General features: G+C 43.1%; 1 non-coding gene across 1 annotated transcript; it reads left to right on the top strand.

Annotated features, from left to right (window-relative positions):
• The first annotated feature begins 15,402 nt into the window (after positions 1–15,402).
• TRNAF-GAA (transfer RNA phenylalanine (anticodon GAA)) lies at positions 15,403–15,475 on the top strand. Its single transcript has one exon. It is a non-coding gene; the product is annotated as a tRNA-Phe (tRNA).
• Positions 15,476–16,357: the final 882 nt, after the last annotated feature.

Below are 16,357 nucleotides of genomic sequence, written 5' to 3'. Positions count from 1 at the left end.
AAAAAGAACAACTTTAGAAAAGAAGCAACGCTGAAAACTTTTTGTCTCCAAGAGCCCTTTAAAAACTGCCTCCCTTTTCTCCCTGCTGTGTATTCAACTTACTGCTGACTTTCATTCTGCCTCCATGGCAGAAATTCTCCTTTGGGTCATCAGCCTCAAAAACCTTCCTGAAAGGGGCTTCCCTGGTGGTCAACTGGTTAAGACTATACTTCCAATAATGAAGGGGGCACAGGTTCAATCCCTGGGTGGGGAACTAAGGTCCCAGATGCCATGTAATATAGCCAGTAAACTGAGAAATACTTAAAAAATCCCTGGTGAATACCATCTACTCTCATTGCTTTAAGGTAAATACCATCTACTCTCATTGCTTTAATCACTATCTTTTTTTTTTTTTTTTTTTCTAATTTCAGTTCCTTATCTCTACCCAAGATCTCTTCTGAGCTCCTGATCTCCAGTCACCTAGAGCCAGACATCCTGGAATGTGGAGTCAAGTGGGCCTTAGCATCACTACGAGCAAAGCTAGTGGAGGTGATGGAATTCCAGTTGAGCTATTTCAAATCCTAAAAGATGATGCTGTGAAAGTGCTGCACTCAATATGCCAGCAAATTTGGGAAACTCAGCAGTGGCCACAGGACTGGAACAGTTCAGTTTTCATTCCAATCCCAAAGAAAGGCAATGCCAAAGAATGCTCAAACTACCACACAATTGCACTCATCTCACACGCTAGTAAAGTGATGCTTAAAATTCTCCAAGCCAGGCTTCAACAGTTCATAAACCATGAACTTCCAGATGTTCAAGTTGGTTTTAGAAAAGACAGAGGAACCAGAGACCAAATTGCCAACATCTGCTGGATCATCGAAAAAGCAAGAGAGTTCCAGAAAAACATCTATTTCTGCTTTACTGACTACGCCAAAGCCTTTGACTGTGTGGATCACAATAATCTCTGGAAAAGGAAGCCTGACAGGCTGCAGTCCATGAGGTCACAAAGAGTTGAACATGACTGAGCGACTGAACTGAACTGATCACCAGTTTGAAATAAATTTGATTAAGGGCTCAAAAACTTAAACATAGAATTACTATATGATCCAGCAATTTCACTCCTAGGTATATATCCCAAAGAATTGAAAACAGGATCTCAAACAGGTGCTTGTATACCAATGTTCTAGTGAACATTCCAGAAGCTGGAACTTATCCAAATGTACATCTACAAATGAATGAAAAGATGTGGTCAATACAAACAATGGAATGGTATGATTCCACTTAATTGAAGTACCTAAAGTAGGCAAATTCATAGACACAGAAAGTAGAGCAGAGATTGAGCAGAGGCTGAGAGAAGAGGGGAGTTATTGCTTAATGGGTACAGAGTTACTATTTGGTATGATGAAAAAGTTCTGAACGTGGATGATGGTTGCATCCTGAATGTACTTGATGCCACTGAATTGTACACTTAACAATAATTAACATAGTAAATATTTTGCTATGTAAATTTTAGCACCATAATAAAAATCTTTTTAATATGTACCCAGACCAACAGCATTTTTATCTATTGTTAGACCTGCAAATTCCTGGGCTCCATCACAGACTTACAGAATCTGAAACTCTGGGGATGGGGCCCAGTGATTCTGATCACTAATGTTTCAGAACCTCTGCTCTATGATGTGAGACGGGGAGAGGAGGCCAGAGAGCAATGTAACTGGGCCGTGGAGGGGCTTGTCTGCCATGAAAAAAGTGCTTTTACCTCATTCTTCCGGGTTTCCCTGGTGGCTCAGCAGTGAAGGATCTGCCTGCAATGCAGGAGACCTCTCAGGAGATGGAGGTTCGATCCCTGGAAAGGAAGATTCCCTGGAAAAGGAAATGGCAATTCATTCCAGTATTTTTGCCTGGACAATTCCATGGACAGAGGAGCCCGGTGGGCTACATTCTATGGGATCACAGAGTCGGATATGACTGAGCACTCACTCATACCTCATTATTCCAGCACCAGCAGAGAGTTAATTCAGGATTTTAAGGAAGAAATCAACATCACTGGATTTGTGAGATTTATCTAATTCTTAATTTCAAACTACTATGTGCTCATTGCAGAACACTCGGAAAACTAAATCAATAAAAAACGCAAAACACTCAAGGTCTACCACTGGACAAAGACTCTGGCTAATATTCAGATGTATGTTCTGCATTTCATTTGTTGGAACGTATATACACATTTTAAAAGACTAAAATGGGATGAGAATGAACCTACTGTTTGGGAGCCTACTTTTTTTTTTTCATTAAGCAATGTATCATGAACATTTTTACATATTATGAGATCTTTTGCCATTTTTATTGACTGCAGAATTACTTTTTTGATAGCTCATTCTGGCAACAGGATGAAAGATGAATTTAAAGCAAAGCAAGATTGAGCTCCTGCAGGGATCCAAGTTATGAAGCCGTGGCAGTAAATCAGGCCGGTGATGATAAGGCCTGAAGCACCACACCCCAAACATGTTGCATCGGTGACAGCAGTGAGAACTCTTTAGATTAAAAAACCTCATTGATTGATTATATGTGGGAGGTACACTCTCTTGGGTGGTATTTTAAGGTTTTGAATGTTGAATTGGAAAGAGTGGAGAATGGTAAATTCTATTTCGCAGATGGTGAACTTTAGGGAAGCCCCGGTGACTCAGAGGTAAAGAATCCCCCTGCAATGAAGGAAATGAAAGAGACATGGGTTTGATCCCTGGGTCAGGTAGATCCCCTGGAGGAGGAAATGGCTACCCACTCTAGTATTCTTGCCTGAAAAATCTCATGGACAGAGGAGCCTGTCTGGCTACAGTCCACGGGGTTGTGAAAGAGTCAGACATGACTGAGCACACATGCACGAGTTTTAGGATCTGTGGGATATCCAAGGACATGGACTCCAGCCCTCCAGGCTCCTCTGTCCATGGAGTTCTCCAGGCAAGAATACAGGAGTGGGTAGCCATTCTCTTCTCCAGGTGATCTTCCCCACCCAGGGATCAAACCCAGGTCTCCCGTATGGCAGGCAGATTCTTTATGGCCTGAGCCACCTTGAGTTGGGGATATCTAGCAAACAGTCAAACATAAACCTGATGTTCAAACTGGTGGGCAGGGTTTGAGATCTACAGAAACATATTTAGGAGTTAAATGATAAATCCCCACAAGGAGAAAATACAAAATAACAAAGTTGATGGTGGCTGATTCATAGACAAACCATGAGAAATACCAAGGTTTTAACTGCAGGCAGGAAAGCCAAGGAGATTAAGAAGGAATAGTTAAAAAAATAAATAAAAATGAAAGAGTGGAAGAGAACAAGAGGAAATAATACCACAGACACCAACGGGACAGATATATATAATAACAAGCAGGTGGCGAGTTGAAATTCAGTAAGGCAAACACTTAAAAAGGGTCCACTGGTTTCAGCCATGTACACGCAAATTTTCTAGAGTCATTTTAGTGGAGTGTGGGGTTGAGGGAGAATGAGAGCATGAGGATAAATAAAGAACTGAGTAGTGATTAGGCTTGGAGAAATAGAGAAATGGAATTCCAGACCATTTTTCCAAGGAGCTGAGTAAAGCCAGGTTAGGGCCAACCCTAAGGACTATCTGGGCCCCTGGTGACTCAGATAGTAAAGAGTCTACCTGCAATGCAGGAGAACTGGGTTCGATCCCTGGGTCAGGAAGATTCCTCTGGAGAAGGAAATGGCTACCCACTCCAGAATTCTTGCCTAGAAGGATACCATGGATGGAGGAGCCCGGCAGGCTACAGTCCATGGGGTCCTATAGAGTTGGATACCACTGAGTGACTTTCACATGCTTACGTAAGGATGATCCAAGTCCAGGAAGCCTTTATACTAAACTGGTAAATGTAGGTAAAGAGTTTCCCTGAGTGTTGTGAGCCATTCTAGCAAATTCTTGAATTCAAGAAGGGGGGTCACAGGAACCTGAGATCTTTATAGCCAATTGGTCAGAGGAACAGGTGGTAACCTGGACTTGCAATTAATGTCTGAATAGGGGGCGGTCTTGTGAGACTGAGCCTTTCACCAATGGAACTGCTGAGTGGCAGTTCTATTGTTAATTTTTGGGGGAATCTCCACACTGTTTCCTATAGAGGCTGTGCAGCAAACCAACAAACTCTGGAGAGAGAGTCATCACTCGGTGTCCCATGTTCTCACCTCCTTATCACCTCTGCCCCTTGTTATAATCTGATTTTTGCTCCCATTACCTTACTGAGTCTGTTTGCACTTGACTATCGTCACTCATAACCTCTTAGAATGACCAATGTCTTCCTAGTTCTCGGCAGCACATGGTCCTATTCACACCCTGATTGTTCAAGAACATTTTTCCTTTGCCTCCAGCAGCATCCCTCAAACCCATCCCACTCACAATTCAGATTCCGCTCTTTTTCTTGCTGCGTTCTTATTCTGCTGCCTATTGCCTTGATCATGCGGCTGCCCTGTGGACTGGAGAACAAACAATGTCCTGGCCTCTACTCACTCCCCCTAGTTGTGACAACCAAAGAGCCTCCAAACTGCCACATGTCCCCTAGGGACCAAAAACACCCCGAGTTGAGAAGCACTGCCCCAGAATGTTCCCACCTCCTTACACCCTCTTAGTCACTCCTATTTCCTTGTCCTCATGATGACCACGATTCCTGCATTTCATTTCCCAGCACCTCTTTGTTTTCATCTGGGTTTTCCAGGCTCAGAGCACCTCTTGCATCCTGGACCTACCCAATGGAGTTCAGAAGATGCCTCAGCTTTTATAGATACACTGTAGAACATCTCCATAGTCCCAAACTGCACTTCCTGCATTCTCAGTCTTGAAAGAAGATGTCATCAGTGACCTTTTCCAAATCTGGCAAATTTGATGCCATTGTTGACTCTCACCACCCATGTTAGTCACTAAATCCTACAGATTCCTCCTTAACCAGCTCTGAGATCTGGCATCTCCTCTTCAGCTTTTACTCATCACCACTCCCTTAGTATTTAGGTGACACCCTCCCCACTGGTTTCCCAGCTTCCAGACCCTGTCCACTCAGATCTTTCCTTCATACTTCCCCAGACTTGTATTTTTATCAATCAAACCAGTCCCTGATGCAGAAAATATGTTTGGGTTCCCTGTTTCCCAATGCACAAATCTCCAAAGAGTGGCCCATCCCCAGGCTGCCTCCTGCCCTTCAGCTCCATCCACAGCTGCCCTCACGCTCGGCCATGCTGATCTTCTTTGGATGCCCGGCCCTTTCAGGCCCTGTGCCTTGGCACAGTTGTCCATGTGGCCAGAATGCAACTTCCTCTCCATCTGAAGGGCTTCTGGTCAACCCTGAAAATCTCATTTAAATGTCAGCCACTCACCAAAGTTGGCCTCACCTGCAGATGGCGAGGCTCTGTCCTCTCTATTATCATCATACATTACTTGGTTGATTCATCTGTTTATAGGTTTGTGTTTGTGGGCCCCACTAGATCTGTGGCTCCTGGTGGTGCAATCGCTTCTGTATTCCATGACCTGGACATGCAGCATCTCTATTCATTTGTGGGTGTTTTAAAGGGGCAAGTTCTTTGTCTCTGTCTCTTTCTTGGTTTCTCTCTGCCTCTCTCTCCACACATACATCCCCACTCCACTCGGAACCCTTTGCTTTTTCACATACCCCTGACCACCTAAAGCTCACATTTTCCTTTAACTTCACTCTTTAAGAAAGTGGTGAGTCAGTTTTGCATCTTGAGGTTGCTACTGATTTCACTTATGCTTTGTTGTTGTCTAGAAGGACTGCTCTTTAATCCTCACTTCGGTCCTTCACTGTAGAAACTTCTACCTTTGGATAATTCTTCTTTGATCTCTTAGATTTACTAGCCAGTTTTGCTAATACTGTTGTGTTTATAGCCAAACTCATTATGTTCAAATCGATACACTCCTAAAAAGACGAGTTTTACCCAAGGGCAGAAAATATTCTACTTTACCAATGGAATCCTTCTATCCTACATGCAGAAAGTAGGCAGGTTCCTTTTCATCATCCTGACTTAATTAGGTCAATTTTGAGGAGCAAAGGAAGCAATTCTAATTCATGATCTCTTTCTTGACTCCAAACTGATGGAAAACCCTCCAATCAGAAGTCTGGTAACAATAGTTCTGGGACTGTGCTTCCACTGCAGGGGTCATGGGTTCCATCCCTGGTCAGGGAGCTAAGATACCATATGCCACGAGCCAGCCACAGAAAGGAGTCTGATAACAGTTCTGTATTTCGCTTGTCCCCTCATCTATTGACTTGGAATGGAAACACTGCTCCCCTACTAGCAACAGTTGTGAGAATTATCTGCTGTAGGGGTAGAACAGGAGGGAAAGCACACTTTCAGGGTAAAATGCTGAATAAAAATGTACAGATAGAAGAAATTTAAAATAAGAGAGGCCAAATAAGCCTCTTGAGAAGCATCTTCCTATTTCTAGCAAATTTTTAAACTTTGATTAATGGCTCTGGAGCTCAGCCCTTCACATATTTTTCAACAGAATAACCCTAAGTGAAGCCATTTTTCTTTGTCCAGAAAAAGCTTCCAAAGTCAAATTATGTTAGCTATTTGAGTGTTACATATCAAGCAAAAATTCTATGTACTACTGTTTAGAAACTACACATTTCCCTTTACCTTATCAGCTATTCTGCAGTTTTCCTTTTGCCCTCCTAACTTTCTGAGTGTGCTACCTCAGACTTACTCTACAAATATTTCAGCTATCAAAAAAAAAAAAAAAAAAAGAATAAAGTATTACATAGCTAAAATTAAATCAGTTTAAAATTCTCAGGAGTTGAAATTGTGGTTGCAAAAGTTATTGGACTAATCAAACCATAGTTTTAGATGATGTTTCTGCAATATTCTAATTACTGCAATCTGATTTTCCTTAGTAATTATGAAGGTCAAAACTGAAAGCCTGATTCAAAAAGGAAATTAAAAGTTAAGAATAAAAGACAAGGAAGACATTTTAATCCCCAACATATGTCATGATAAATTATTATGTTGACCTTGTAAAGTTAAAGATTTTGCTGTAAATCACATTGGAGTTGATTACAAGGTATGCAACTGTTTTCCACGTCTTGAAACAGCATAATTTCACTTAACTGTGCTATTTTTCTTTTTCCAGAAAGGAGATTCACTATACATTAATAAACAAAATCATTTCTACACGTTCTGATTTTTATACTTTTGCAAAGATTTCATGTGTGTAAAAGTGAAGTAGGGGGGAAAAATTCTTTGTCAGACCATATGTCCCAATTTGGTGACTCTAAAAATATGTTCCTGAAATATATAGGACAAGTGTCAGCACTAGATGGACTAAGGGGCTACTTAGACTAATCATGCATTTTGGAAAGGACTTCTCTGTTCTTGCAAAATAGATTTTTAGCTATATTCTGATGCCTAAGATTCCATTAATAAGTTCTTACATTTTTAGTAAAAAAAATAGCATTAGAATTTGGAAATTTCTAGGATCTATAAGATAAGACTAATATTTATCTTTTTCAAAATTTCACTATGGAAAATGTAAAACACATGGAAAAATTGGGAGATAAATTTCTCCACCTAGAATTCAACAATCATTGACATTTTGCTATTTGATTTTATCTATATATGTGTATTTTTGAGACATAAAAGTAAGGTATAGACATCGGTGATATTTCAACCCTAAATACCTTAGCATAAATCTCCTAAAACCATAGCACTCTCCTGCATAATGACAATACCATTTTCTAACTACCCTTTTTTTCTTTTTAAAATATTTATTTATTTATTTGGCTTTAGTTGTAGCACATTGGATCTTTACTCATGGCATGTGGGATCTAGTTCCCTGACCAGGGATCAAACCCCAGGCCTCCTGTGCTGGGCATTCAGAGTCTTAGCCACTGGACCACCAGGGAAGTCCCTCTAATCACTTTTTTTAGTTACTCGTCACTGGGGGCTTCCATGAGTATGTGCAATGCACAGGTTAATAAACAAAATGTTGTTTTTCTCTTGTTAATTTACCTTTTGTCAGAAAAATTTACAGGACTCCATCTAGGAAACCCAAAATGAGTAGAAGGAAAACAGATTTTTTCCTCTATATCCCCCAAATTCCATTTTCTAACTACGCTTTTTTTCTTCTTAAAATATTTATTTATTTATTTGGCTTTAGTTGTAGCCACAAAAGTCTACATGTTACTTTTAGTTACATCCTTTTATTAATAGTCTCATATAGAACTCTATCCCCATCTTTCTGATGTTTTGTTTTTTCATAACACTGGTATCTTGAAGACAGCAAACCAGAAGTCTTAGAGAATGTCTTATTCTCCGGATTTGTCTAGTTATTTTTTCATGTGTCGTCTTACTTATTTCTCCATTTTCTGAATTTCTTATAAACTGGAAGTTAGGTCTAACTAGAGACATGGGTAGTTTCAGGTCAAACATTTTTCGGCAAGAAGGCTTCATAGGCCATCCATGGGATCACAAAGCATCGGGCACGACTGAGCAACTGAACTGAACTGAACTTCATAGGTGATGCCTAGTACAGTTATATTGCAGGATTAGGAGGCCCATAAAAATGGGCTGAAAGTCTTCTATTTACACTGAGGTATAAACGATTCCTAGCAGGTCCTTTTCTGAGTCCAGAGTTTCATCAGAGGGCTGTGAATCGAAAGCAATTAGGCCTCAAGATTCTCAGAGCAACATCGGCATAAACTTTGCTCCTGTGCTTGGGGAAATGAGCCAGGTTTGTGTAAACAGCAAGATTCCTCGCTAAGGTCAAGAAGACCGCTTGCCTCAAAACCTAACATCTCCAAAGTGCATGTGGACCACAGATTTAGATCAACCACCATATTTCAGAAAAGCTGGTCTAATACAGGGACAGACATTGTGTAGTGTGACCACCCTGGCCTGGGGCTCAGAACTGAGTTCTGGTTCTAGCTCTGTCACCACAGGACTGTATGACTTGGGGAATCATTATCCTCTGGGGCTTTTATTGACTCACTCATAAAGTAGAGGCCACTGTTCCAGCTGATCAATGTGAGACCACCTGTAAATATTACACAAGCACCGGTGTGATTGCATGTCAGTGTTTACTTCTCACGGAGACAGGAAAAAACACTTTGATTTTAAGCCTCCCATTCTTTATGGGGCAGCAGGGAAGCCTCAGCCATTCCCAAGTTGAAGCATTCTTTTTCCAACCACCCAATTATCAAGAGGGCAATAAATTAACCATCTGAACACTTCTGTCTGTGATGTGATGATGGGTTCCTTCCTACTCCTCGAGGAAGCTCTGGATACCCGGCCATCTATGGGAAAACGCGTGGAGCTGCAGCCCTTTCTGAACCCTACGCAGCCTTCGGTGACTGGAGAAAACTGAGTGTAATGTTTTCCAGCTGCTAATGATGGGAAGGTGCTGGATAGCTGAGTGGGAGAGTCTGGGATCAGGGCCCTGCTTACTGTCCCTGTAACCTGAAAAAAGTGAAAATGTTAGTGGCTCAGTCATGTCTCATTCTTCGAGATCCCGTGGACCGCGGCCCTCCAGGCTCCTCTGTCCATGGGATTCTCTGGGCAAGAATACTGGAGTGGGTAGCCATTCCCTTCTCCAGGGGATCTTCCTGACCCAGGGATCCCTGATCTCTTGCGTTGCAGGCAGATCTTTACCTTCTGAGTAACCTAGGAGCGCCCTGAACACCTGCCCTGACAGCGCCCCCTGCAGGACAGAGGAGACCACGTTCCAGGAGGCTTCTGCCTCCACTGCAGGTCCTGAGCAGAGCAGGCAGCAAAGCTAGCTCCGCAGTCCTTCTCACCCCATCCCTTCAACCAAAAATGTTCTCCAGAGGAACTCTGGCCTGTGTGTACAAGGAGGACAGGGGGGAAGGGGAGAGGAGCACTGACTCGTCGCCAAGAGTCCCGAGGAAAAGCGAGGTGGGTCAGGAAGCGGCCAGAGGAGGGACACGGAGTTGGGGGTGTAAGGATACAACAGGCAGAGCTAGAGTGGGGGATGGAAGCAGAGGACAGAGTCAAGAGTGCGGGGCACCAGGGAGGCTGGAGACGCATCAGGACCAGACGGCACAGGTGCTCTGTGCCCTCCTTTTCTGAGCCTCTGGTCATTTTACACTGCCTCGTGCATCTCTAGCTTCCCTCGTGGCTCAGATGGTAAAGAATCTGCCTGCCACTCAGGAGATCTGGGTTCGATCCCCGGGCTGCGAAGATCCCTTCAAGAAGGGAATGGCAACCTACTCCAGTGTTCTGCCTAGAGAATGCCATAGACGGAGGAGCCGGGTCTGCTCCCCTCCATGACTGAGCAACGAACACTTTCCCTTTGTGCATCTTCAGTGGGGCAAAGGAAGAGACAGATTTATTTCTTGTTTCTGGTTTTTTAAACTAACAAGGGATTTAGGGAAGTCCTGACTTAACTTTGTTCTGCCTTATTTCTTTGGGTGAGTAACCAGGTCTTCCTCCTTAATCGTTGGATAGGGTGGAGTAGGGAGATGGAGCAGGGACGAAGGTGGGAGGCTGGCCCAGTTCATCAAGAAAGGAGACAAGACAAGCCGACAATTATTTAAAGCATGGCCAAGCCTCTGAAACTCAAGCTCTGGAGTCCAAGTTTTCTGGCCTTTAAGGCATTGTGCAAAATCCACATGGCTAGTTAAGTGTTTGCTTGATGGATGTGGGAGGATTAGATTAGAACACAGAAAAAGCTCAGTTGGTTGTTCTTAAGTATAATTTACTTAATTGTTTCTGGCCCTGTAAGTATACCCCAAGGCTTAATATTGATGTCTGTGATTCAACAAAAACAAAAAAACCAATAAGGTCTTTATAGACTTGTGGTTTAATGGCTTTAAATAAATTAACTTCTTTTGGATCAATTCAGCATACTGATGATATTTGCAATCTACTAACTTTTTTATACTTCTCCCCTAAGTTACAACTTTAATATATAAGTTTTGGAGAAATCACTTTCTATCCATCCAGAAAAAAAATTCTTTCCACATATAGAGAATTTCAAAAGGTATAGAGATGCCCATTAAAAAAAAGCATCTATAAGAAAAGCTGAGTCCTAACCCCAGACTCCAGATTCAGATTTAGTTTCATGCCAATTTTTCACTGAAACAGGCTCTTTTTTAAAAAAAATATTAAGAGCATTTGGTAGAAGCTGTAGAATATGCTTTGTGGATCAGTAGTCAGTTCTGCACCAAATTAACTGTGTAACTGGCACGAACTGAACTGTTCTCTTCCAGTTCATATTGAAGTCTAGCTGCCATTGAGACTGTATTTGGAGAGGGAACTTTCAGGAGGTACTTCAGGTTAAGGAGGTCCTAAAAGGAGGGACCTAACCAGATAGGATTAGTGGCTTTAGAAGAAGAGGAAGACAATGAGACAGAGAGAGAAGAAGGCACAAAGAGAGACAGAGAGAGAGATCTCCATGAACATGCACCACGGAAAGTCCATGTGAGCACACAGTGAGAAGACAGCCATCTGCAAGCCAGGAAGAGTGCTCTCAAGAGGAATCTACTCTGCTATCACCTTGATCTTGGACTTCCCAGCCTCCAAACCTTGAGAAAATAAATTTCTGCTGTTAAAGTGCCTCACTCCACCCTCCCAACGTCTATGGTACTTTGTTCTGGCAGCCCAGGCCAACTAAGACGGTATCCTTAAGCAAGCTGTCTATAGCATCTCTGGGTCTCTGTTTCCTGATACGTAAATTTGTGGATCAGGCTAAATAAACCCCATGATCTCTACCATATCTAGCATTACCATGATTCTAATGGAAATTTTCTGGCTCCAGAAGAGCAGCAATCTTAAAAATTCTTTTTAATTCTGAGTTTCCAATTTCCATAAAAGTTACAAAATGGTACAGAGAAGTCCCAAGTATCTTTTACTCATGTTCACCAACTTTCAATATTTCCCCCTATTTATATTTTCATATTCTCTCTCTGTCTCTTTCTCTCTCTCTCTGTGTATTTGCCCACACATCATTATTTTATTTTTTTGAACCATTTGAGGGTAAGCTGCAGCTATGATATTTCTTTATACCTGAGTCCTTTGGTATGTATTTTCTAAAACAAGGATATTTTCTCACCTAGCTATGGTTTTTTAACATTGACACAACACTTTTATGTAATCTACAGCCCATGTTCTAATTTCTTTAATTGCTGTACTGCTATCCTTAAAGCATTTTCCCTCCTGAATAGAAACCAGTCCGGCATCACATATTACATTCAACTGTCATGTCTCTGTTGCCTCCTTCCATCTGAATCAGTGGCCCAGCTCTTCTTGCTTTCATCACCTTAACAGTTCTGAAGAATATAGGTCAGTCATCTACTTGATTGCCTTTATATTGCGATTTGTTTAATGTTGCTTCATGATTCCATTCAGGTTATGCATCCCTGACTGGACCATGATTTAAGTGGCAAGCTGTGTTCTTTTGAAGGACTCACATTAGAAGGCACATGATGTTAAAGTGTCCTTCACTGGTGAGGTTCATCTTGATGACCAGATCAAGGAATTGTCCAGTTTCCCCACTCTATACTTTCTATTTCCCCTTTGCAACTGTTAAGGAGTCTACAAAGAGACACATTGGGACCAGACCATGATTTGGCTCACTGTATAACTTTCCCTGAAGACACAGCGTCCACTGATGATTCTTGACCCAACCAGTCTTACTATCATGCTTGGAAAATGGCGATTTTCAGTGCCACCACTCCATCCATATTTTTCAGTCAAAAGTGAAAGTGAAGTCGCTCAGTCATGTCTGACTCTTTGTGACCCCATGGACTGTAGCCTGCAGGCTTCTCCGTCCATGGGATTTTCCAGGCAAGATTAAGTTGCCATTTCCTTCTTCAGGGGATCTTCCTGACCCAGGGATCAAACCCAGGTCTTCCACCTTGCAGGCAGACGCTTTACCCGCTAAGCCATTTTTCAGTCATTGCAAATTATTTACGTGTTGGCCAGAACCCTCAATCTCATTCTCTCTGCATTATTATACTCATGGATTCTTATTTTATTCAAGGTGTAAATAATCTATCACCTTCCTTATTTATTTTGAAGCATAGATTTCCCCAGATTTGGCCAGTAAGAGCCCCTTCAAACTGGCTCTTATGTCCTTTTGATATACTCCCTTCTTTCTAACATTTTTGAGAAATGTTGACTAAGATCAGATGCAAATAAAAATAAGTGCTACTTTTTTGGACTGTGAGGTCCCAGGAGCAAAGTTCAGGACAGATTATCAATCGATAGTTGTTCAAAAATCTATTAGATACTATAACTATATACAACATATTCTTTTCAGTTTTGTTATTCTTAGATCTTCTTGTTAGTTCCCATAATTAGTCTTCATGGTTATCATAGGTAATTAGACTGGAGTTGGCCAGAATCCTTGGACTAATTTGGGAGACAAGACTGCGGCCAAAGCTTCTTTTCAACATGGAGTCCTTTCAGTGATTAGATGCCAACTTCTTTATCATCAGTTCCTTCTGACTGTGAGCATGTCCATAGACTTTTCCCTTCACTTTAGCACTTGGCATTTGGTCTCTGCAGAAGCCTGATGGTTCTTCTAGCTTCTATAATCTTGAGAACAAAGCAGATTTTTCTCCTAAACTTAGTAGTAATATTCATTCAACACTTCTATCAACATCAGGGCACTAAGCTAGAGGCTTCCAAACCTTCTCTGTATATAATGCTCCTCCTGTCTCCATAAATTTTTCCAGTGCCCCCAGACCAAAAGAAATAGCAAACAGTTCCTTTCATGAAGTACTCAGGCCCAAACAATTTATTAAGTATTTGTGTCTAACATCTTTGTAACTGTTTGGAAAAAATGGTAACACATAAATTGAAAACAAGGTATATATATATTTTTTTCTTTCATAACAAAGTTATTTTTTTTTATGTAAGCCATCTCCTGCCATAAACAAAGAAACTGAAGATCAGCATAAACGTCATCACTAGATACAAGAAGGTGAGCTTAAGGTCCCTAATACACACTTCTCTGGTCCATGTGTGCTGAATAATGGTTGAAATCAGTGTTGTGGTCTCCACTGGGTAGTGGTCCAGATTCTTTTCATTGATCTTTAGAGTCAGTTGGAAGTGGATTCACATGAGGGTATGGAATAGGGTATGTTTACCATCTCCCCAGGGAAAGGGCTTGGACCTGATGCAAAGATAGGGGTAGGTGATGAACTCCGACTTTTTCCTCATCCCTACACCCACTCCAAATCCCATTAAAACTTACCTGTCACTGCCCTAGTCACCCAGGTTCAAGCCTTCCCTACAGTCTTCGGAGAAGAATGTGAAAGATAGCCACATTCATGACATTCAAGAAAAACCCTCTTGCCCCACCTCTTTATGTTTGACCTGCGCAAGGAAGGTGCTCCAAATTTTTCCTTCTTCCACTCCAACCTCTCCTAAGCCTACACAGAACTCTACCCATCCCCAAGCTCGCTTTGGTCTCTTCCGTTCCTTAATCAATGACTTCTGATATATCCCAACCTCTTCTGTTTGGATTTACAACAAAGGAACACAGAAAGTGACCTTAGAGATGGCTATCACTCCCTATATTCAAAGATTTTTTTCTTTCATATTCGTATGCATACATACATCTATCCCTCAAAATTGACTGTGAAGCTTCCACTGAAGTGGGTAAAACGGCGGTGGTAATCAACCCCGCCTTCGGAGAATTACAATTTAATTGGAGATGGGAAAAAAGCAAAACAAAACAAACAGGGCATTTGGGCGGTGCAGAATGTCTGTGCTTGACACGTAGCTGGGGCTTCAGAAACATTTAGTATTGATTTTGGGTGACCGTGGCCAATGAGCTCGCCAAGCTTTTAAGATGTACCTGGCTGATTCCGTGCAGCGCGGTGGCAGGTAAACGCAGCGGGGCGAGGACTCGGGATAGCGGAGACGGCAGCCCTGCTCCATGGCCTGGTGCATTTCATGTCTATACCAATAGTGGAAAGTGTGCGCTCACAGCTCGAAGGGGCTACTCCTAGTGCAGGGGGCTTGCCAAAGGGACTACCCTCCATCGGGACCGCTGGAACCAGCTGTGGGCGGACTGAGCCCGCGTGCCGAGGAGCCGCGGAGCCCTGGGGGCGGGGGGCGCGCAGCCATCGCTGCTTTTGACCCCGCTCCGCCCGGCTGCGGGCCAGCCCGAGCCCGAATCCTGCAGCCGAGACACGGGCTCATTCACGCTGCCGGCTGGCGACGATTAAACCAGAGGTTCGGATTATACTGGAAAAAGTTAAGTAACGTATACTTAGCTATTTAGTCATGGCTCATAAAAACGCAGACTTCTAGGTATAGCCATTAAAAAAAGAAAACCACTTAATTTGACAAGAAAGAGACACTTTTTAGTGATTACTTGGGAAAAGACGGAAGAAGCCAACGCCAGGAGTTCAGTGATAGTTTACTCTGAGGGCGACAAAAAGGGCGCCGAAATAGCTCAGTTGGGAGAGCGTTAGACTGAAGATCTAAAGGTCCCTGGTTCGATCCCGGGTTTCGGCAGGGTCTTTCTTTTTCGATCCAGCCATTCGAATTTCGTAAATTCCCTTGTGTAGAGTAGCCTGGCTCATTAATTCCGGCCCAGGTAAAGCCTGAGGCTTGAAGGGCGAGAGAGAAGTGCGAACAGCCGTTCTGGGGAAGCCCTAGGTGGCTTCTCTTCCCTGCCACTTCCGGAGCGTTTCCTGGTCTGGCGGCGGAGGCGCTGCTGCGCGTGCGCAATGCGGCGCGTGGGGGCTGCAGCCTCCCTGCTCCAGCCGAGAGCCGGAAGTGCCGCGATCCGGTGACCGCAGCGCCCCCGGGTGGTGAGAGGCGGATGCGCGCTGGTCGCCGTGAGAAAAGAGTAGATCTTTCTGCCGTGGCGGGGGCGCGGCCAAAAGGAAAAGCTCGTCCTAAATTTCATCGGTGTGCGTGCGCGCGTGCTAAGCTGCTTCAGTCGTGTCCGACTGTGTGCGACCCTGTGGAGTGTAGCCCGTCAGGCTCTTCTGTCTGTGGGATTCTTCAGGCAGGAATACTGGAGTGGGTTGCTGTGCCCTTCTCCAAATTTCATCCGCAAAGCTTCACAATTCGAAAAGCAAAATCCCTACTGTTGAGTCAAATGGCCTTCCTCTGATCTTGCCCAGGGAGGGAACAGGACGGCTGGGTATTTCTGGTGAAAACGCACCGAACGCGGCTCTGGGATGCCACGGTCAGGGTTACTTGTCCAATAGGTAAAAGCGTGGCAGCTTTACATCTCCGTGAAATTAATCAGTTCTATGTCGCAACAACTTTATTTACAGTCTAGATCAGAAGTTCGCAACGTGGTCCCTGGGCTAGCAGCCAAAGCTTCACCTGGGAACTACTTAGAGATGCTTGACACCTAACTGAATGGGAAACTGGGATGCGCCC

This window comes from Muntiacus reevesi, chromosome 11 (genome assembly GCF_963930625.1).
Source record: "Muntiacus reevesi chromosome 11, mMunRee1.1, whole genome shotgun sequence".
NCBI lineage: Eukaryota > Metazoa > Chordata > Mammalia > Artiodactyla > Cervidae > Muntiacus > Muntiacus reevesi.
Note: the sequence above shows the minus strand (reverse complement) of the source record. Positions and strands in the feature narration are given on the sequence as shown.